Genomic DNA, 20,286 nt, shown 5'->3' on the forward strand with positions numbered 1-20,286 from the left:
TCACTGTTGGTTTATAGTTTAAATCCTGTAACACATTTTTATTTATGTTCTTGCGTGAAAATCTGTATTATTATCCTGTTTATATAAACTCCATGGGAATTTGACATCTGGTTTCCTTTTGCATATCAATAAAAACATTGTACCAGAAAATAAGAGAAGATTAGCAAGTGTACTTATACAATCAATAAGACAATAACGGTACCGTGAGAGATATGGTTAAACACCTCAAGTATTCTAACAATAATTACCAGAACTGAATGTATTTACCTAGCGCCAGTATACAGGGTGAGCACAAAAACACTCTTTGATTTCAAGTAGTTATAAAATCAAAACTTCTTAGAGTATGTTTACAAATATGGTGACCGCAGATACATTAACTCAAAACATATTTTTTTTTCTTCCAGAGGGCAGTGAAATCCAACATGGCTGTGACTCTCAGCTTGGTGCGGAGCCAGCTGAGACCATCTGAGTGCCTGCTACAGTGTAATAGGGCGGCTCTGGCGGAAGCGATACCTGAGCATGTCATGTGATGTTATGGTGCAATGGAGACAACAGATCGGCCTGAGCCTCATTGCGGGTCTGCAGTATGGGAGCATGGCGGGCTGGGACCAGGACTGTCATTACTGTTTGGACTGGAGGGACCACTTGGCTTGGAGAGAGACTGTCACTGTGACTCAGGAGGTGATGTGTGGTGTCAGTGAGGTCTCATCCTCATCATCATCTGTGCTGCTGTACACTGCTGTCGGTGTTACTGTGAGAGTAAATTTTATGTGTGTGCCGCCCATTCTAATTTCTTGCCCTCCTGAGTCCTGTCCCTGAGCTACTTACTATATCAAAAATAAAATAAGAAATATGTTTTTTGACTTATTATCTACCTTAAAGTGGAGTTCCACCCACTTTTATAACTCTTCAGCATCCCTCACTAAACTGCGCACTGTAAACGAATTGGATATTTTTAATTTTTTTTTCTCAGCACCTACGGTATATCTGCTGTATTCATTTTTCACTTCCTCCTCCCTGGCTGCGGCCCATCGCATCATTTCCTGTTTGCAATGCCTTCTGGGAAGGGGCGGCAACTTCCTCTGACACTGCCGTTGCTATGGAAACCTGACCTGAAACCTATTACACCGCTTGTGCTGCACTGAGCATGTGCGAGATCTGCAAGTAAGTAAGTTGTAAGTTTATAAAATAACAAAAAATAAAATAACAAACTACTGCTATAAACTAACAAAACAGACCTTAGTTTACAGACTAACTTTACTAGAATACATTAGGCTTGTGTATTATGGGGGTATTTTTATTTAAAAAGTATAATTTCGGCCAGAACACCACTTTAAATCACATTGCTAATTGCATATTGTATTTGTTTGTAGCCTAAATACTGTACTTTTGGATATGTCAGTAAAAACATGGCTGTGCCAGTAAATTGTGGGTGTTGTGTCAGTAAATTTCAATCTGGTAGGTTGGCAACACTGGTGGATGGGTCTCTTTGCTGGAGCTCCGTGGGCGGAGTCATGATGTCACAAGACTTCCCGCCCACCTCTACACTCTCCTACTCTTTCTGCTGGCTCTGGAAGCTGACTACACCATGTAAATCCTCCTCAGTCACACCAATCTTCTGCTGATTTTGAGGATCATGCCCCATGATGAGTAACATCCAAACAAAACTCAGAAAAGGCACCACATGACTTCAGCATGCCCAATCATGCTGAGGTGTGGAGCAGCCAATCCAGGGAGAGCTGGAGAAGAAAGGAGGAGAGATGTGAAGCTGAAATCGTAACACTCTCTCTGTTCTCATGCGTGTTCATGAGATAAAGAAATCAGATGTCAGTCATAGTACTGGGGGATGTGGGAACACAAACTTATCTGTGTATTGTTTTTTTATCTTACCAAAAAAAAAGACAAGAGGATTGCTCAGAGCTGTATTAACTCTTTGTGGCAAGACTATGCACAGGTGACTTGATATCCTCTACTGTACCAGGTAGAAGTCTTCATTAACATTTTTTTTATAGGTTTATATCCACTTTAACCACTTCAGCCCTGGGATGTTTACCCCCCTTTATAAGCAGGCCATTTTTTTGTGATACGGCATTGCGTTAATTTAACTGACAATTGTGCGGCTGTGCGACGCTGTACCCAAATAAAATGTATGTCCTTTTCATCCCACAAATAGAGCTTTCTTTTGGTGGTATTTGATCACGGTTTTTATTTTTTGCGCTAGAAACAAAAAAAGACAAATAAGACATTATTTTTTACTTTCTGCTATTAAACATATCCAGTCTTCTCTGTATCGTTCCAATTTTAGTATACGCTAAAGTAAACTTGGCACAAGAGGAATATGGAAATTTCAATTGCTGATCTAAAAATGAAATCTGACTGGCTGTTATGCTCACTCAGTGTCTTCAATACCCTGATCTTCAGTAGGTATGAGGGCATACACAATCATGCATACCTCCCAACTTTCTAAAATGGGAATGAGGGACGCTGATTAACAAAAGTATGTAGGCATAGGACACACCCCCTGCCACGCCCTCTTAAAGGAGAATTGTACAAGTGCTTATTTTTACCACTGCTATTCCTTTATATTGGCTTTTGGAATGTACAAATGCAGCAATTTAGAAATTGGATGAAAGGTTTAGCACTGGGAAACATTTTTGATATTTGATAGTGCATTTTATATACAACCATATAGATCAGACCAAAGTGAGGGGCAAATGAGGAGGAAATCGGGACAGAGGGACTTTGTCCCAAATCAGGGACAGTCCCTTGAAATCAGGGACAGTTGGGAGCTATGAATCATGTTCAGGGTCATAGTTCAAAGTACTGAGAAAGAGTACCGCCGTGTCAGCCTGCCATTGATCAGTGAGTACTCGCTAATGGCAGTCTCCATGTAGAAGATTATTTGCCATAAGAATGACTGTTAATTACACGGCGACGCTCCACCGGTCTTTAGTAAACAGACCTGATTTTCTCATCGCCTCAATTTGGTCTCTGCCCACTTCCGGGTTGTCATATGAGCGCCTCAACAACACGTCATCACCCTGCGCCGCCAGCCGCTTAGGAGCCAGTGACGCGTGAGTACGTGGCGCTGACGTCAGCGAAACCCCCGGCACGGACGAGGATTGCAAAGGCGGCCGGTGAAGCAGGAGGGATTTGTGACAGATCAGAAAGGACAGTAAGTGTCGGTAATGGAAGAATGGGCTGGTTACTTGTGGCGAGGAGCGCGTACTCCGTATGGACATGGTGTGAGGTCTCCGAGGGGGGTCGTTGTTATTTAGGCTGGTGACGTCATTACCTGGAGTGGGCAGAGACACTTCGGAGGGCTTAGTGTTATGATGTCAGCAGTGGTGACTCCACATGAATCACTGCAGTGCCCCTACTTGTTGATGTGCTATTAGTAACCCCCTCCCCCCACCAAAGTGTATATCATCAGCTTCATTCTAGGAGTGTCCTGGGGATCTCTAGGAGGAATGTCTCCTCACCTCCCCCCATTCCCTGCCTGTCATTGTGGAGGACAACCTGGCAGTGTCCATTCCAAGAGGTTACCGGCCTCATAGTGACCACATGGAATGTTTGTACTCCCTGTGAGATGGGGGTCACCAGCAGGAGGAAGGTGGTCCTGGTTCCCCCTATGCAGATCTTTAGTTATCATTAGAGGGGTCACCAGCTGGAGGAAGGTGGTCCTGGTTCCCCCTATGCAGATCTTTAGTTATCATTAGAGGGGTCACCAGCAGGAGGAAGGTGGTCCTGGTTCCCCCTATGCAGATCTTTAGTTATCATTAGAGGGGTCACCAGCAGGAGGAAGGTGGTCCTGGTTCCCCCTATGCAGATCTTTAGTTATCATTAGAGGGGTCACCAGCTGGAGGAAGGTGGTCCTGGTTCCTCTATACAGATCTTTAGTTACCAGTATAGATCTTTAGGATGGCTTCCCACCGCCTTGTTTCTCTTTGGCCGTAGCGCTGTGTACCAGCGGGTTAGCTGTGCTTTGCCCCTATAGACTTCTATGATGTCTGACAGTTTTGGTGCATTTTTGGGAAATCGCAGCAAAGACACAGAATGCAGGACTGTTGACGTACTTTCAGAAAACGCACCAAAACTGTGGGACCGAATAGAAGTCTATGGCGAAGCGCAGTTAAACCGGCATTACACAGCGCCGCAGATGGCCAGAGCATAGCAGGGCAGCATGAAGAGTCCCTTAGACTTTATTTAGAATACTGTGTTGGGTTCTAGAGACCTTACTTACAAATAGACATTGATAAGATAGAACAGATCCAGTGGGGGGGTCTGAGGGATAAAACGTATCAGGAGAGACTTCAGGAACTTAGAGGAGCTCCAGCCTCCCCACCAAAAAATTAAAAGTCAGCAGCTACAAGTATTTGTAGCTGCTGACTTAAAATTGATAGGACACTCACCTGTCCAGGGATCCTGTGATGTTGGCACCCCAGCTGATTTTTCAATCGACTCTCGGGTGCTTCCACCGCCATTCCTTGTAAGGGAAACCGGCAGTGAAGCCTTGTGCTGATTCCTTATTGCGCATGCAAGAAGCATGCTGCACTTTGTGAATGGCCCGGTGGCAGGGGAAGGAGGAGAGGGGCTGAACTCTCTGGGGACCTCGCTGCAGTGAGGTCACCCAGAAGTGGTAACAGGTACCCTCCCCCCTGAAAAGTGAAGTGCCAAATGTGTCAGCGGAGGGGGCTAGGAAGCAAACAAGTGGAGCTTCCCTTTTTGGGTGGAGCTCTGTTTTAAAGTAGAACTTCACTCAAAAGGGGTAGTTCCGCCCTTCTCCTCCTCCTCCATACTTGGCACTTCATTTTTATTTTTTGGGGGGGAGCGGGTACCTGGTTTTGTCAGGTACCCACTCCCCCACTTTCAGTAGGATCGCCGCAGCGATCTGAGCGGCAGTTCAGCTCACCCTCCTTCCCCTGTAGCCTTCTGGGACATGCTGAAGGACCATTCAGATAGCACATCGTGGCTCACACATCCGTCACAGCCAGCTGCCCACAGTTAGTATGCTGGGGACTGAAGCGCGGTGAGGACAGCGCTGGATCCTGGTACAGGTGAGATGCCTATTAAGTCAGCAGCTAAAGTTTTTGTAACTGCTGACTTTTCGTTTTAAAAAAAAAAAATGATTCTACATCCGCTTTAAAATGTACAGTCTGGAGGAAAGAAAGGAAAGGGGAGATGTGATTGAAACCTCAAAATACATCAAGGAGTTGTATAGGGTTCAGAGGGGCAGTATTTTCAATATGAAGCCAAGATCAAGAAGAATCTTAGTATGTTTTTGCTGAAAGAGTAGTTGATGCTTGGATCAGACTCCCAGCAGAGGTAGTGAGTTGGGAAACAGTAAGTGGATTCAAACATGCTTGCAACAAACATAAATTGACATACTCGGATTAAAATAAATATATATAATTTAATAAAAAAAGAAAAGTTTGATGGACCACTTGGTCTTTTTTCTGCCATCACTCTTCTGTGTTTCTATGTAAGATTCTTATCTCTGACGTTACTAAGAGATACAGCTGGATTCATTAGACATGTGGAGTTCATGCTGTCACTACAGAGTATCCTAATTCTAATGAATCCAGCTTTGTCCTTCAATGAGTGAAGGAGAAAATAGAATTCTTGTACCCCTGTGAACAGAGATTATTGACCATTGGATCCATTAGATGTGAAGCAGCCACACAAACCGGTCTAATAAAACCCAGATTTGAAGCAGTCTACTTACTTTGCCCCATCTGCATGCATACTGTGCATACTTCTTGGGTATACCTTTTTACATTTTTCTAAGCCGTTCCTTTCCTGAGATGACGCTGCTTATTTCAGCCAGTGATGTCACGTGCGCATCAACCATTTATCCTGCATTCCATGCTGCAGTCTTTAGAGCGCCTTTCTGTGGTGACGTAATCCTCTGTCCCTAGCATAGGCACTTGTTCTTGCGTGTTTTCAAAAAGCTGCTACCTTATTTACTGCTCCTTACTATTAACTGCTCGTGTGTGACACTTTAAAGTGTTACTAAACCCACAACAGTAAAATCAGTCTGTATATGCAGTATATCATCCTTGTTATACTCACTGTGGAACACAAGGGGTTAATCATCCACTTTGTGTAAAAAGGCTGTTTGAACTTGTCTTCTCTGATCCTCCTCCTCCGTCTCCAGCCTCAGACCACAGCCCCATAGAAGTCTGGGGGATACAGTATGTTGTGTTGACATGGCCAGGATGGTGATATTTGTGATACTGCATGTAAACAAGTGGTTCTCAACCTCCATCCTCAAGTACTCCCAACGGGCCATGTTTTCAGGTTTTTCTTTACTTTACACAGCTGCTTTAAATCAATATCAATGACATGGTATTGATAAGAGCTATTTTATCTAAGGTAAGTTCCCAAAACATGGCCCATTGGGGGTACTTGAGGTCTGAGATTGAGAACCACTGATGTAAACAATCATGTGAGGCTATGGCTATCGGATCAAGGTAAGTATGCATCTGTGGAAGGGAGAAGGCTTACTTTAGGTCAGAGGGCACTTATTCTTCAAAGCCCCTCTCTAGACAAAAACTCCTTCCTATCTCCCTCTCGCCTGTCCTGTCGGGCTTTTTTGTTTCATTACCTTGTGAAGCCAACTATACTTACCTAAGTCTCTTGGCCAGGTTCTACGCTACCACTGTTTCCAAGGGCGGGGGACCCCTAATTCTCCAAAGATCCCCTCTTCTGTCATCCCTTTTCTGGATTCTCTGAGAACCCTGTGGCTATATTTCTAATAGGAAGTTGTCCATGTCACACAGGCAGTGATGTGGACACCTAAGAAAAACCTATTCAGGAAGTAAATCGAAACGGAGAAGGCTCCTGAAGTGTCACATGACTGCAGCTTAAAGTGGAACCTGTTTATATCACCAACAGTGGCTATCAGTATAGGGGGGGGTAGAAGAGTGGAGCAGAGGTGGGGTTTGATACTACGGTAGTTAAATTAACTTTGTACTGGTTTTCCTTTGTATAGGGTGCAGATCCAGCTTTTAGACACCCGAGAACAGATTACTTGCCACGTCTTCAGGGGCAGCTCTTTTCCCAAGATCTGCTCCCACTTTCTCATATAAGCATACTGAGCTATGGGTAGAGTGGGAATAGAGATAAGGAATCTATAGAATCAAGAAATCATACCCTTGGAGAATGTGCCTTCCAGACATATCCTTTAAAATGTCATCAATTTAGAGAATTGGGGGCTATTCATGAGGGATTGTGCATAGTGGTGTCCTGTAGGCCCCAGAAAGTGTGCAATATTCTAAACTGACCAAAGTGAAACAATGGGCTTGATTTACTAAAACTTGCGAGTGCAAAACCTGGTGCAGCTCTGCATGGAAACCAATCACATTCTAACTTCAGCTTCTTCAAATAAGCTTTGACAAAAAAACCTTGAAGCAGATTGGTTTCCATGCAGAGCTGCACCTGATTTTGCATTCTCCCATTTTAGTAAATTAACACCAGTGTATTTTCCTGCTAGAAGTGGGACATGTGCGAGATCAAACTATCTGGGATGTTGGGTGTAAATAAAAAGGAGGTTGCTATTGAGGCATCGGAGGTAAGGGAGTATGGCTGCTTAGCACGTCTCCATAAGGTTTGCCAGAGAGTCATAGGTTCCAACAAGTGGGAAGTAACAAACGTGGCATCATTCTCTATAGATTAGAGTAATGCTTGGTACACAAAATGAGATTATCAGACGAATGATCATCCGTTTTTTTTTTAACACTAATCTCAGATCGGACATGAAGAGTTTACTAAAGCCATGAATATTCTCGTACAACAAAATAAAAATTCGGAAGTGTTGTAGTGTATTTGTATTGCATTTTCGAAAGACAAATGTACTGATTAAATGAAAATCGTACGAAAATTTTTTTTGTGCATGTCCGATCAAATAATATCGGATGAACTGTCCTGAATGGCTCTCAAACTCTGTACTAACGATCCGATTATCGTACGATCGCTCCAAAATTTGTATTTTTCATACAATTTTCTGATTGTGTGTATGGGGCTTTAGGATGGGCAGGCGCTAACCACAGTTTCTCAACCTCTGTCCAGTGGTGTTATGCATGCAGGGTATACCAAGAGGCAAGGGAGTGCAGCTGAGCAGCCAGATAGTATTTAGCAACATTCAGGAAAGGAAGGCCTCCTTGATCCTGCGGAAGCAAAAGAAGCAAGGTGGATTGAAGTTTAAGGTGTGAGGACAGAAATAGGGATCGGCAATGTCTCAAAAAAAGTTAGAGAAACTTTGTCAAACAGGGAGAGTGCTTAGCCTATGGTCTGCAGTTGCCATGGTGCTGCACATGTGAGCTATGCCACTGGTCATCTAATGGCTTGACAGTTTAGTTTAGAGCTCACCTAGACACACTAGTAACTGTACAGTGATCATTGGAGGCATGTCTTAAACGTAACTATTTTGGGAAGTAAATCATTGAGTTTAGTTCCACTTTAAAGTGGTTGTAAACTGTATAAGGCTTACCTGTAGGTACTGTAAATATCTCCTAAACTTGCATCGTTTAGGAGATATTTACTGTATCCTCATGCGACAACGTCACCGACACATGCGCACTGAAGAAACTGCTCGCTCATGCCGTTTCTTCAGTAGCTGTGCCGTGATGTCATCGCTCCAGACGTCATCGCAGCTGCTGCCAATCACAGTGCCGGAGCCTGTAAACCCAGAAAGAAATCCGGGAGACATGCTGCCGGTCACAGCGGTGTACGAGGACCGCTGCATCGCCTTCGTTCTTAGGGAAGTATTTCATAAAGAGCTAGTATGCGATGCATACTGCTCATTATGCCTTTGTCCTGAAGGTTGTTTTTTTTTTTCTTTTCTCTGAGAATTTTCAACCACCTTAGTAAAAAGGGGCATCGTGTTTAGGGATTTTTTTTTTTTTTATTTTTTTATTACAGCAATCAGTTGCAGATGAGGGATTTATCTTTATCCCCTGTAAAGTAGATCTAAAGCTGAAACTTTTTTTTTTTTTGCTTGTTTTTCAATGGAGAGATTTTCTTTTGCTTTCAGTCTTGAGAATGAAACAAGCGATGAAAAGAACCATCTGGTAAATTAGGGAAATCTCCTTTGACAGTTTCTGGAACTTGTGTCCACATAGGAAGATTTCCCCACTATGTGTGTTCTGGTGACAACTCAAAACTTTAATTTAATTTTCTTCCTTTCAGCGACTGGAACAATGGTCAATAGAAAAAATAGAGGGTGAAGTCGCCAGTGGGGACACAGACAGCAATAAAAACCTGATGGGGGTTCTCTAATCCTTCACATACACTTTAATAAGCAACAATCTCTGAGGGAATATTGTCAGAGATTCCTTTGTGTGGAGTAGAATAGCATAGGAATCTCAGTGCATACAGTTGTTGCACTGGAATATATTTGAGCAGCAACATAAAATTCACAAATCGCCAGTTTTCAGAGTGGACTACGTATGCCGTTGATGAAGGCACAACTTATCTATTACTCTACCATTGGCATCAAGAGGGGCCACAATTGACAGTGCCCTGCCAAAATGAATGTATGTCCATGAAGTTACTGCTGACCTAGTGAAAGTCATGGTAGTGTTGTGTGTGTTTTTGTTTTTTTTTTACGGTAAGGATACTATTGACTGTTCTGTTCTATATTTTGGGAGTTGGTGTTCCCCTTATTGGAATTTATAATGCTGCTTAACTTCCCATGAAGCTTCTTGTTTATATACCTTGATGACCTCATTTATTTGTGGCTGTGAAATGATAGTATATGGCTGCATCTTCAGTAACACTGTATCGTTCTATCCCCTGCTAGAAAATGTATTAGGGGTGAATCAGCCAGTCATATGTTTTTCTCAGTTATGACATGTCAGATTAGCAACATTTATTTATTAAAGGCTTTGCAGAGTGAAGATTTACTTATACATCTGATCACATCTATATTCAGTCTGCTAGATTTACACACTACACAGCTGCTAGCTTTTGTTAAACCAGTGGGGTTAATTTACTGAAAGAATAGAGGCTGTAGCAAAGTGAAGGATAGTAAAAACCTGAATCGCCAGTAGCTTGCAGGAAAAAACTAAGAATTTGGGTTTTTGGCTAGTACCTATTAGGTTTATTGAAGTGAGCACAGCTTCATCTTATTTATTAGTTTAGTGAACAAATGAAGCTGGCAAAGTGAACATTCAGTCTTGTTTTTTGAAGGACACATACAGGCAAAATAAAAAAAAATCCCAAACACGACACTACCTGTAAACTTTGCATGTTCTCCCTGTGCCTGCATGGGTTTCCTCTCACATTCCAAAGATGTGCTGGTAGGTTAATTGGCTCCTGTCTAAATTGGCCCTAGTATGTGTATGTATGAATGTGAGTTAGGATTATTAGATTACAACACAAGGCCCGCAGGCCGAATCCAGCCCTCCAGGCCTTGTCATGTGGCCCTTGCACCCAGTTTTGCAGCTGCAACATGGCAGAACTCCATTCTGCCACTGTAGAAACGAGAAGGTCCTGGCACAAGTCTGTAGAAACAAGAAGGTCCTGGACTGCCGCACTCTGTAGAAAAGGCATCTTAATTGTGAAAAATAAGATAGAATACAACATACAGTCAAATCAAACGTGGACAAAACTTACAGCTATGAGTAAGCACAAACGATGTGAAACGCGTTAGCCATTGATCCCTGCTTTGTCCACGTTTTGATTTGACTGTATGTTGGATTTCATCTTATTTTTCACAATAAAGATGCCTTTTGTAGGAGTGCGGCAGTCCAGCACCTTCTTGTTTCTACAGACTTGTGCAGAGCCAGCACCTGAAAGTTCACAGTAGGGCGGGGGGCACCTGTTAAGGTCCAGAGGCTTAGCGAGCGGCATTCCTCTCTTATCTATTCTGCCACTACCGGCTCTCACCCTCTGTTCCTCCTCCCCACTTTCACTTGTAAACAAAATATCCTTCTGTGTTTACATGGGACCGATTTGCTCTCAGTGGTTCCTGGAACTAACACTCTGCACGCACTCATGGCGAGGACAGATATCCAAAATCTGAAAGAGAATGATCTCCTCTGCGAGGCAGAGCCACCTGCACAGGAAGGTACTTGAGCTGGGCCAGGTAGGGGAGAGAGATGTGAGGAAGCGTTAGGGGGGGTTGGGGTGCACACTGTGTATAGTGCACCCCTGAATGCTGCACTCTGTATGTAGCGCACCCCTGAACTCCACGCTGTGTACATAGCACACCCCAGGGTACAACCTGCCTTTTGAGGGAAACCATACTGCTGATGTGTCCCACAATAAAATTTAGTTTGACACCCCTGCCTTAGATTGTTAGCTTCTTGAGGTTAAGGGACTAATGTGAATGTACAATATACTGTATACAGTGCCTTGCAGAAGTATTCACCCCCCCCCCTTGGCATTTTTCGTGTTTTGTTGCCAACCTGGAATTAACATGGATTGTTTGAGGATACACATCATTTAATTTACAGAACATGCCCACAACTTTGAAGATTTTTTTTTTTTTTCTTTTCTTGTGAAGCAAACAACAAATAGGACAAAATAACAGAAAAAGTCAATGTGCAAAACTATTCACCTCCCTAAAGTCAAAACTTTGTAGAGCCACCTTTTGCAGCTATCACAGCTCCAAGTCGCTATGGATAAGTCTGTGTGAGCTTGCCACATTTTACCACTGGGATTTTTGCCCATTCCTCCTTGCAAAACTGCTCCAGCTCCTTCAAGTTGGATGGTTTGCACTTATGAACAGCAATCTTTAAAGCCTTGTGCACACGATCTGATTTTCCGACGGGAATTGTGTGTTGACAGACTGTTGGCCTAAAATCCGACCGTTTGTATGCTCCATTGGACAATTGTTGTCGGATTTTCCGCGGACAAATGTTGGATGGCAGGCTTATCAATTTACCGCGGACTGCAGTCTGTTGTCAGATTTTCCAATAGTGTGTGTGTGTACACATGTCAGTCATCGGCACATGCGCACTGAATAAATGGCTCGTACGTGCCCTTTCTTCAGCTGCTGTGCCGTGACCGGCGGCTCTTGCACGCATGCGCGGTAGTGATGTCATGGTGGCTCTGGCCAATCACAGCAAACCCAGAAGTAACATTCCGGAGATATGTTGCCAATCACAGTTGTGTATGGGGACTGCTGCAACAGCATCGTTCTAAATTAAGTATTTCATAATGAGCTAGTATGCAATACATACTAGCTCATTATGCCTTTGTCTTGCAGGTTGTCTTTTTTTGGGGGGGAGTTTTTTTGCATTTACAACCACTTTAAGTGATTGTAAGGGCTAAAGTTTTTTTTACCTTTAACCACTTGAGGTCCGGGCCATAGCCGAATGACGGCTACAGCACGGATCTCAATCTCCGGGAGGCCGTCATGGGACGTCCTCCCCTGTGCACGCGCACCGCGCGCACGCTGTGATCACCGAGTCACGAAGACTCGGATGATCACAGATCCGAGTAAGGGGCTGGTCCCAGCCCCTTACCATGTGATCAGCTGTCAGCCAATGACAGCTGATCACATGATGTAAACAAAACTCGGTGATCGGTTTCGTTTTCTCCTCACGCTGAGAGCGTGAGGAGGAAAAAAAAGCCGATCACAGGCTTATGTGAAAGGGACATCGGTCCCGAAGAGGAAGGAGGCACAGATGCCTCATCTGTGCCTCCAAGTGCCATTTGTCATTGCCACCTGCCAGTGCCCACAAGTGCCACCAACAATGCCCACAAGTGCCACAAATCAGTGCCACCTAGCAGTGCTGCCATCAATCAGTGCCCAATCAGTGCCCATCACCGCCACCTCATCAGCGTACATTAACGAAGAAGAAAAATTACCTGTTTGCAAAAATTTATAACAAAATATAAAAAAAAAGTGGTTAATGCATTCTCTGCATCAAGGTAAAAAACCTTTTCAGATTTCCTCCCCCAGCCCCCCTAAATACTTACTTGAACCTGATCTTTATCCATCACTGTGCCCAAGAGCAGCAGAGCTGCAGTCTCTTTCCTCACTGGCTCAGAGACAGCAGCGGGAGCCATTTGCTTCCGCTGCTATTAATCATACCCTGTGTGGAGTGAGTTGGGGGGTGGGGCTGAGCCTGGCTGAGTCAATAGACACAGGCAATGTGGCTCGGAATCGAGCCTGCAGGTGTGTCACATTAGGAAGTAGCTTTCTATGGTGGCACACTGAGGATAGGAGGTGGCAGAAGCACCGGCGGGGGACAGCACTGGAGCAGTGGTTAAGCTAAGTAGTACATCCTCTTTAGGCCCCCCCCCCCCCCCCCCACTCAAAATAAATAAATAACCTGCACCGTTTCATCTCAGATTTGGGCTTTAACTCTTGCTGTTCTAGAGAGACAAGACATAAATACAGGAAATTGGTCCTTTTTTTTTTTCTTAGGACAGTAACTTTGTTAGTGGCAGAATCATTTTAGATGAAAATAAAAGGATAAAACGAATGTAGTTGCCAAATCTAAGGACTGGTAATCTGCAATACATTAAATGTTTGTTTTCGATGCATTTTAGTTACTGTATACTACTGTATAGTATTGCCAAAGAACTAGGGATGCACCGAATGGGTTTTTTAGTGCCGAAACTGATACTGAAAATGAAAAATACACTAGGCTGAAAACTGATACCGAAACAGCATCGATAACCAAAGTAACTGTTTTTAAAAATATATTTTTATACAGGAGATGGTCAGAGACTGGGGACATGGTACAGGAGATGGTCAGATACTGAGGACACGGTACAGGAGATGGTCAGATACTGAGGACACGGTACAGGAGATGGTCAGAGACTGGGGACACGGTACAGGAGATGGTCAGAGACTGGGGACACGGTACAGGAGATGGTCCGATACTGAGGACACGGTACAGGAGATGGTCCGATACTGAGGACACGGTACAGGAGATGGTCCGATACTGAGGACACGGTACAGGAGATGGTCCGATACTGAGGACACGGTACAGGAGATGGTCCGATACTGAGGACACGGTACAGGAGATGGTCCGATACTGAGGACACGGTACAGGAGATGGTCCGATACTGAGGACACGGTACAGGAGATGGTCCGATACTGAGGACACGGTACAGGAGATGGTCCGATACTGAGGACACGGTACAGGAGATGGTCCGATACTGAGGACACGGTACAGGAGATGGTCCGATACTGAGGACACGGTACAGGAGATGGTCCGATACTGAGGACACGGTACAGGAGATGGTCCGATACTGAGGACACGGTACAGGAGATGGTCCGATACTGAGGACACGGTACAGGAGATGGTCCGATACTGAGGACACGGTACAGGAGATGGTCCGATACTGAGGACACGGTACAGGAGATGGTCCGATACTGAGGACACGGTACAGGAGATGGTCCGATACTGAGGACACGGTACAGGAGATGGTCCGATACTGAGGACACGGTACAGGAGATGGTCCGATACTGAGGACACGGTACAGGAGATGGTCCGATACTGAGGACACGGTACAGGAGATGGTCCGATACTGAGGACACGGTACAGGAGATGGTCCGATACTGAGGACACGGTACAGGAGATGGTCCGATACTGAGGACACGGTACAGGAGATGGTCCGATACTGAGGACACGGTACAGGAGATGGTCCGATACTGAGGACACGGTACAGGAGATGGTCCGATACTGAGGACACGGTACAGGAGATGGTCCGATACTGAGGACACGGTACAGGAGATGGTCCGATACTGAGGACACGGTACAGGAGATGGTCCGATACTGAGGACACGGTACAGGAGATGGTCCGATACTGAGGACACGGTACAGGAGATGGTCCGATACTGAGGACACGGTACAGGAGATGGTCCGATACTGAGGACACGGTACAGGAGATGGTCCGATACTGAGGACACGGTACAGGAGATGGTCCGATACTGAGGACACGGTACAGGAGATGGTCCGATACTGAGGACACGGTACAGGAGATGGTCCGATACTGAGGACACGGTACAGGAGATGGTCCGATACTGAGGACACGGTACAGGAGATGGTCCGATACTGAGGACACGGTACAGGAGATGGTCCGATACTGAGGACACGGTACAGGAGATGGTCCGATACTGAGGACACGGTACAGGAGATGGTCCGATACTGAGGACACGGTACAGGAGATGGTCCGATACTGAGGACACGGTACAGGAGATGGTCCGATACTGAGGACACGGTACAGGAGATGGTCCGATACTGAGGACACGGTACAGGAGATGGTCCGATACTGAGGACACGGTACAGGAGATGGTCCGATACTGAGGACACGGTACAGGAGATGGTCCGATACTGAGGACACGGTACAGGAGATGGTCCGATACTGAGGACACGGTACAGGAGATGGTCCGATACTGAGGACACGGTACAGGAGATGGTCCGATACTGAGGACACGGTACAGGAGATGGTCCGATACTGAGGACACGGTACAGGAGATGGTCCGATACTGAGGACACGGTACAGGAGATGGTCCGATACTGAGGACACGGTACAGGAGATGGTCCGATACTGAGGACACGGTACAGGAGATGGTCCGATACTGAGGACACGGTACAGGAGATGGTCCGATACTGAGGACACGGTACAGGAGATGGTCCGATACTGAGGACACGGTACAGGAGATGGTCCGATACTGAGGACACGGTACAGGAGATGGTCCGATACTGAGGACACGGTACAGGAGATGGTCCGATACTGAGGACACGGTACAGGAGATGGTCCGATACTGAGGACACGGTACAGGAGATGGTCCGATACTGAGGACACGGTACAGGAGATGGTCCGATACTGAGGACACGGTACAGGAGATGGTCCGATACTGAGGACACGGTACAGGAGATGGTCCGATACTGAGGACACGGTACAGGAGATGGTCCGATACTGAGGACACGGTACAGGAGATGGTCCGATACTGAGGACACGGTACAGGAGATGGTCCGATACTGAGGACACGGTACAGGAGATGGTCCGATACTGAGGACACGGTACAGGAGATGGTCCGATACTGAGGACACGGTACAGGAGATGGTCCGATACGGAGGACACGGTACAGGAGATGGTCCGATACGGAGGACACGGTACAGGAGATGGTCCGATACGGAGGACACGGTACAGGAGATGGTCCGATACGGAGGACACGGTACAGGAGATGGTCCGATACGGAGGACACGGTACAGGAGATGGTCCGATACGGAGGACACGGTACAGGAGATGGTCCGATACGGAGGACACGGTACAGGAGATGGTCCGATACGGAGGACACGGTACAGGAGATGGTCCGATACGGAGGACACGGTACAGGAGATGGTCCGATACGGAGGACACGGTACAGGAGATGGTCCGATACGGAGGACACGGTACAGGAGATGGTCCGATACGGAGGACACGGTACAGGAGATGGTCCGATACGGAGGACACGGTACAGGAGATGGTCCGATACGGAGGACACGGTACAGGAGATGGTCCGATACGGAGGACACGGTACAGGAGATGGTCCGATACGGAGGACACGGTACAGGAGATGGTCCGATACGGAGGACACGGTACAGGAGATGGTCCGATACGGAGGACACGGTACAGGAGATGGTCCGATACGGAGGACACGGTACAGGAGATGGTCCGATACGGAGGACACGGTACAGGAGATGGTCCGATACGGAGGACACGGTACAGGAGATGGTCCGATACGGAGGACACGGTACAGGAGATGGTCCGATACGGAGGACACGGTACAGGAGATGGTCCGATACGGAGGACACGGTACAGGAGATGGTCCGATACGGAGGACACGGTACAGGAGATGGTCCGATACGGAGGACACGGTACAGGAGATGGTCCGATACGGAGGACACGGTACAGGAGATGGTCCGATACGGAGGACACGGTACAGGAGATGGTCCGATACGGAGGACACGGTACAGGAGATGGTCCGATACGGAGGACACGGTACAGGAGATGGTCCGATACGGAGGACACGGTACAGGAGATGGTCCGATACGGAGGACACGGTACAGGAGATGGTCCGATACGGAGGACACGGTACAGGAGATGGTCCGATACGGAGGACACGGTACAGGAGATGGTCCGATACGGAGGACACGGTACAGGAGATGGTCCGATACGGAGGACACGGTACAGGAGATGGTCCGATACGGAGGACACGGTACAGGAGATGGTCCGATACGGAGGACACGGTACAGGAGATGGTCCGATACGGAGGACACGGTACAGGAGATGGTCCGATACGGAGGACACGGTACAGGAGATGGTCCGATACGGAGGACACGGTACAGGAGATGGTCCGATACGGAGGACACGGTACAGGAGATGGTCCGATACGGAGGACACGGTACAGGAGATGGTCCGATACGGAGGACACGGTACAGGAGATGGTCCGATACGGAGGACACGGTACAGGAGATGGTCCGATACGGAGGACACGGTACAGGAGATGGTCCGATACGGAGGACACGGTACAGGAGATGGTCCGATACGGAGGACACGGTACAGGAGATGGTCCGATACGGAGGACACGGTACAGGAGATGGTCCGATACGGAGGACACGGTACAGGAGATGGTCCGATACGGAGGACACGGTACAGGAGATGGTCCGATACGGAGGACACGGTACAGGAGATGGTCCGATACGGAGGACACGGTACAGGAGATGGTCCGATACGGAGGACACGGTACAGGAGATGGTCCGATACGGAGGACACGGTACAGGAGATGGTCCGATACGGAGGACACGGTACAGGAGATGGTCCGATACGGAGGACACGGTACAGGAGATGGTCCGATACGGAGGACACGGTACAGGAGATGGTCCGATACGGAGGACACGGTACAGGAGATGGTCCGATACGGAGGACACGGTACAGGAGATGGTCCGATACGGAGGACACGGTACAGGAGATGGTCCGATACGGAGGACACGGTACAGGAGATGGTCCGATACGGAGGACACGGTACAGGAGATGGTCCGATACGGAGGACACGGTACAGGAGATGGTCCGATACGGAGGACACGGTACAGGAGATGGTCCGATACGGAGGACACGGTACAGGAGATGGTCCGATACGGAGGACACGGTACAGGAGATGGTCCGGTACGGAGGACACGGTACAGGAGATGGTCCGGTACGGAGGACACGGTACAGGAGATCAATGCAGCCTCACCAGTGCCTGTCAGATGCAGCTTAGCAGTCAGTTGCAGCAGCCTGCCTGTGCCCTTCATGCAGCCTCGCCAGTGTCTGTGCCCATCAGATGCAGCAGCCTGTCTGTGCCGGTCATGCAGCCTCACCAGTGCCCGTGTCCATATGTAGCCTCACCAATGCCCGTGTCCATATGTAGCCTCACCAATGCACGTGCCCATATGTAGCCTCACCAATGCACGTGCCCATCAGATGCAGCAGCCCGCCAGTGCCCATGCCATGCAGCCTCACCAATGCGTGTGCCCATCAGATGCAGCAGCCCGCCAGTGCCCATGTTGTGCAGCCCGCCAGTGCCCATGTTGTGCAGCCCGCCAGTGCCCATGTTGTGCAGCCCGCCAACGCCTGGTAATGCTATGTCTGAGCTGGATCTGAATCGCCATACAGCCGATTTAACCATGTCCGGCCTCCTATGACACAATGATTCCTAGCATTGGATCAGAGTGCCGTCTATCACAAGAGGTGGTTTAGGAGGCGGGACATCGTTGCATTGGCTGCATGGTGATTCAGATCCAGCTCTGACACACAGCGTGACATGCATTACCAGGCACTGGGGAGGCTGTGTATGACAGGAGTGAGAAGAGGAGGAGGAGGGAGGGGAGACTCTGAGGGGAGCGTCGGGATGAAACATGTGCAGCACCCGGCGGGGTGGCCCTGCCCCTTCTTTCGGTGCCATTATCAGCAAATTTCTCTTTCTGCAAATTGGCGAAAAGGCCATTTTCGGCCGATATGTTTTGGCGGCTGAAATTTCGGTGCATCCCTACAAAGAACCCAATATTTACTGGTTATAATTTCAAACGTCAGTTGGAAAGGCCAGTTTCTAAATTGTCAAAAAAAACACTTTTCTAACTTGAATTTGAAACCCCCAATTTTTTCCCCCAATGTGCTCCACCAGAAACTGAACATTACTCCCTCCACAATATAAAATAAATTAAAAAACAAAATTGAATGTTCAGCCCTCATGCACACAGGCTGTTAAAATAACGTTATGAAAACGCCAGTATCTTTGCAGTGATTTTTTTTTTAAACTTTTTTCAGCTTTTTTCAGCGTTTTTGCAATAGCGTTCTTGAGCGGTTTTCCGCATTAGCGTTTTTTAGCGTTTTTTTTTTTTTTTTTCAATGGATCAAAAACGTTAAACGTTGGTGAATGACGTTTTTGAGCGTTTTTCAGCGTTAGAGCGTTTTTACAGCTGAAAAACGTCTCTCAGAACCCACTGGTCCTGGGTTTTTTTTTACAGCTTAAAAACGCCTATGCCACTTGCAGCTCAAAAACGCCTAGGTGGGCATGAAGCCATAGACTAACATAGGCATTTTTAAGCTGCAAAAAAAGCTCAAAAAAGCAGCTGTAAAAACGTCCGTGTGCATGAGGACTCAGTGTCACGTGGAGCACATTGGAACTTTTTTGCTCCTTCACATGGAAGTACAGCAGTGGTGTGACTATTGACTGTGGATGGGAAAAAAAAACCTGAATATTTCGGGTGGAGCGCATTGGAATTTTTAGAATTAACCATTTTTGTAATTTTATTGTCTTATTTTAGTAGAATTATAACATTTACATTTAAGTGGCGCACAGCTGAAACCATTGCTTCATGGACGCTTTTTTTTTTTTTTTTTTTTTTCTTTTCTTTTACACTTTGTGTGATTCATATCGTATTTGTAAGCACTTTATGGATTTGAGCATTTTTCCTTAGAATTAATACACAGAGACACTTTATGGTTAAGCATTTTTATTAGCAAATAATAAATATATATATATATATATATATATATATATATATATATCACTTTTTAACTTTGACACCAAAGGTAGCAGCTTGTCATTAGCATCCCAAAGACGCAGGTGTTATTTGTATTGTATTATATTAAGATTTATGCAGGCCATACATGAATCGAATTCTAAAAGAATTTTCTTTAGAAAATCTCATCAAAGAATTTTTGTTTGAATTTCGCACCTATAGTGGGCCGCAGGAACGGTCGATTTTCATGCGGCTTTGAATTTGAGTGATCGAACGTTTTGGAAATTTTTTGAAAAACAAATGATTTTCGAATCAATGATGGGAGAATCAT

The 20,286-nt window shown here is 46.4% G+C and overlaps 1 protein-coding gene across 1 annotated transcript in view; it reads left to right on the plus strand.

Annotated features, from left to right (window-relative positions):
• The first annotated feature begins 3,030 nt into the window (after positions 1-3,030).
• STX5 (syntaxin 5) overlaps positions 3,031-20,286 on the plus strand; it is a 32,647-nt gene continuing 15,391 nt past the window's right edge. The window contains exon 1 of the mRNA XM_073605318.1: positions 3,031-3,175. The gene's annotated coding sequence lies outside the window, so the exon portion shown is untranslated. The remainder of the gene's footprint in view (positions 3,176-20,286) is intronic.

Source organism: Aquarana catesbeiana, linkage group LG11 (genome assembly GCF_042186555.1).
Source record: "Aquarana catesbeiana isolate 2022-GZ linkage group LG11, ASM4218655v1, whole genome shotgun sequence".
Classification (NCBI taxonomy): domain Eukaryota; kingdom Metazoa; phylum Chordata; class Amphibia; order Anura; family Ranidae; genus Aquarana; species Aquarana catesbeiana.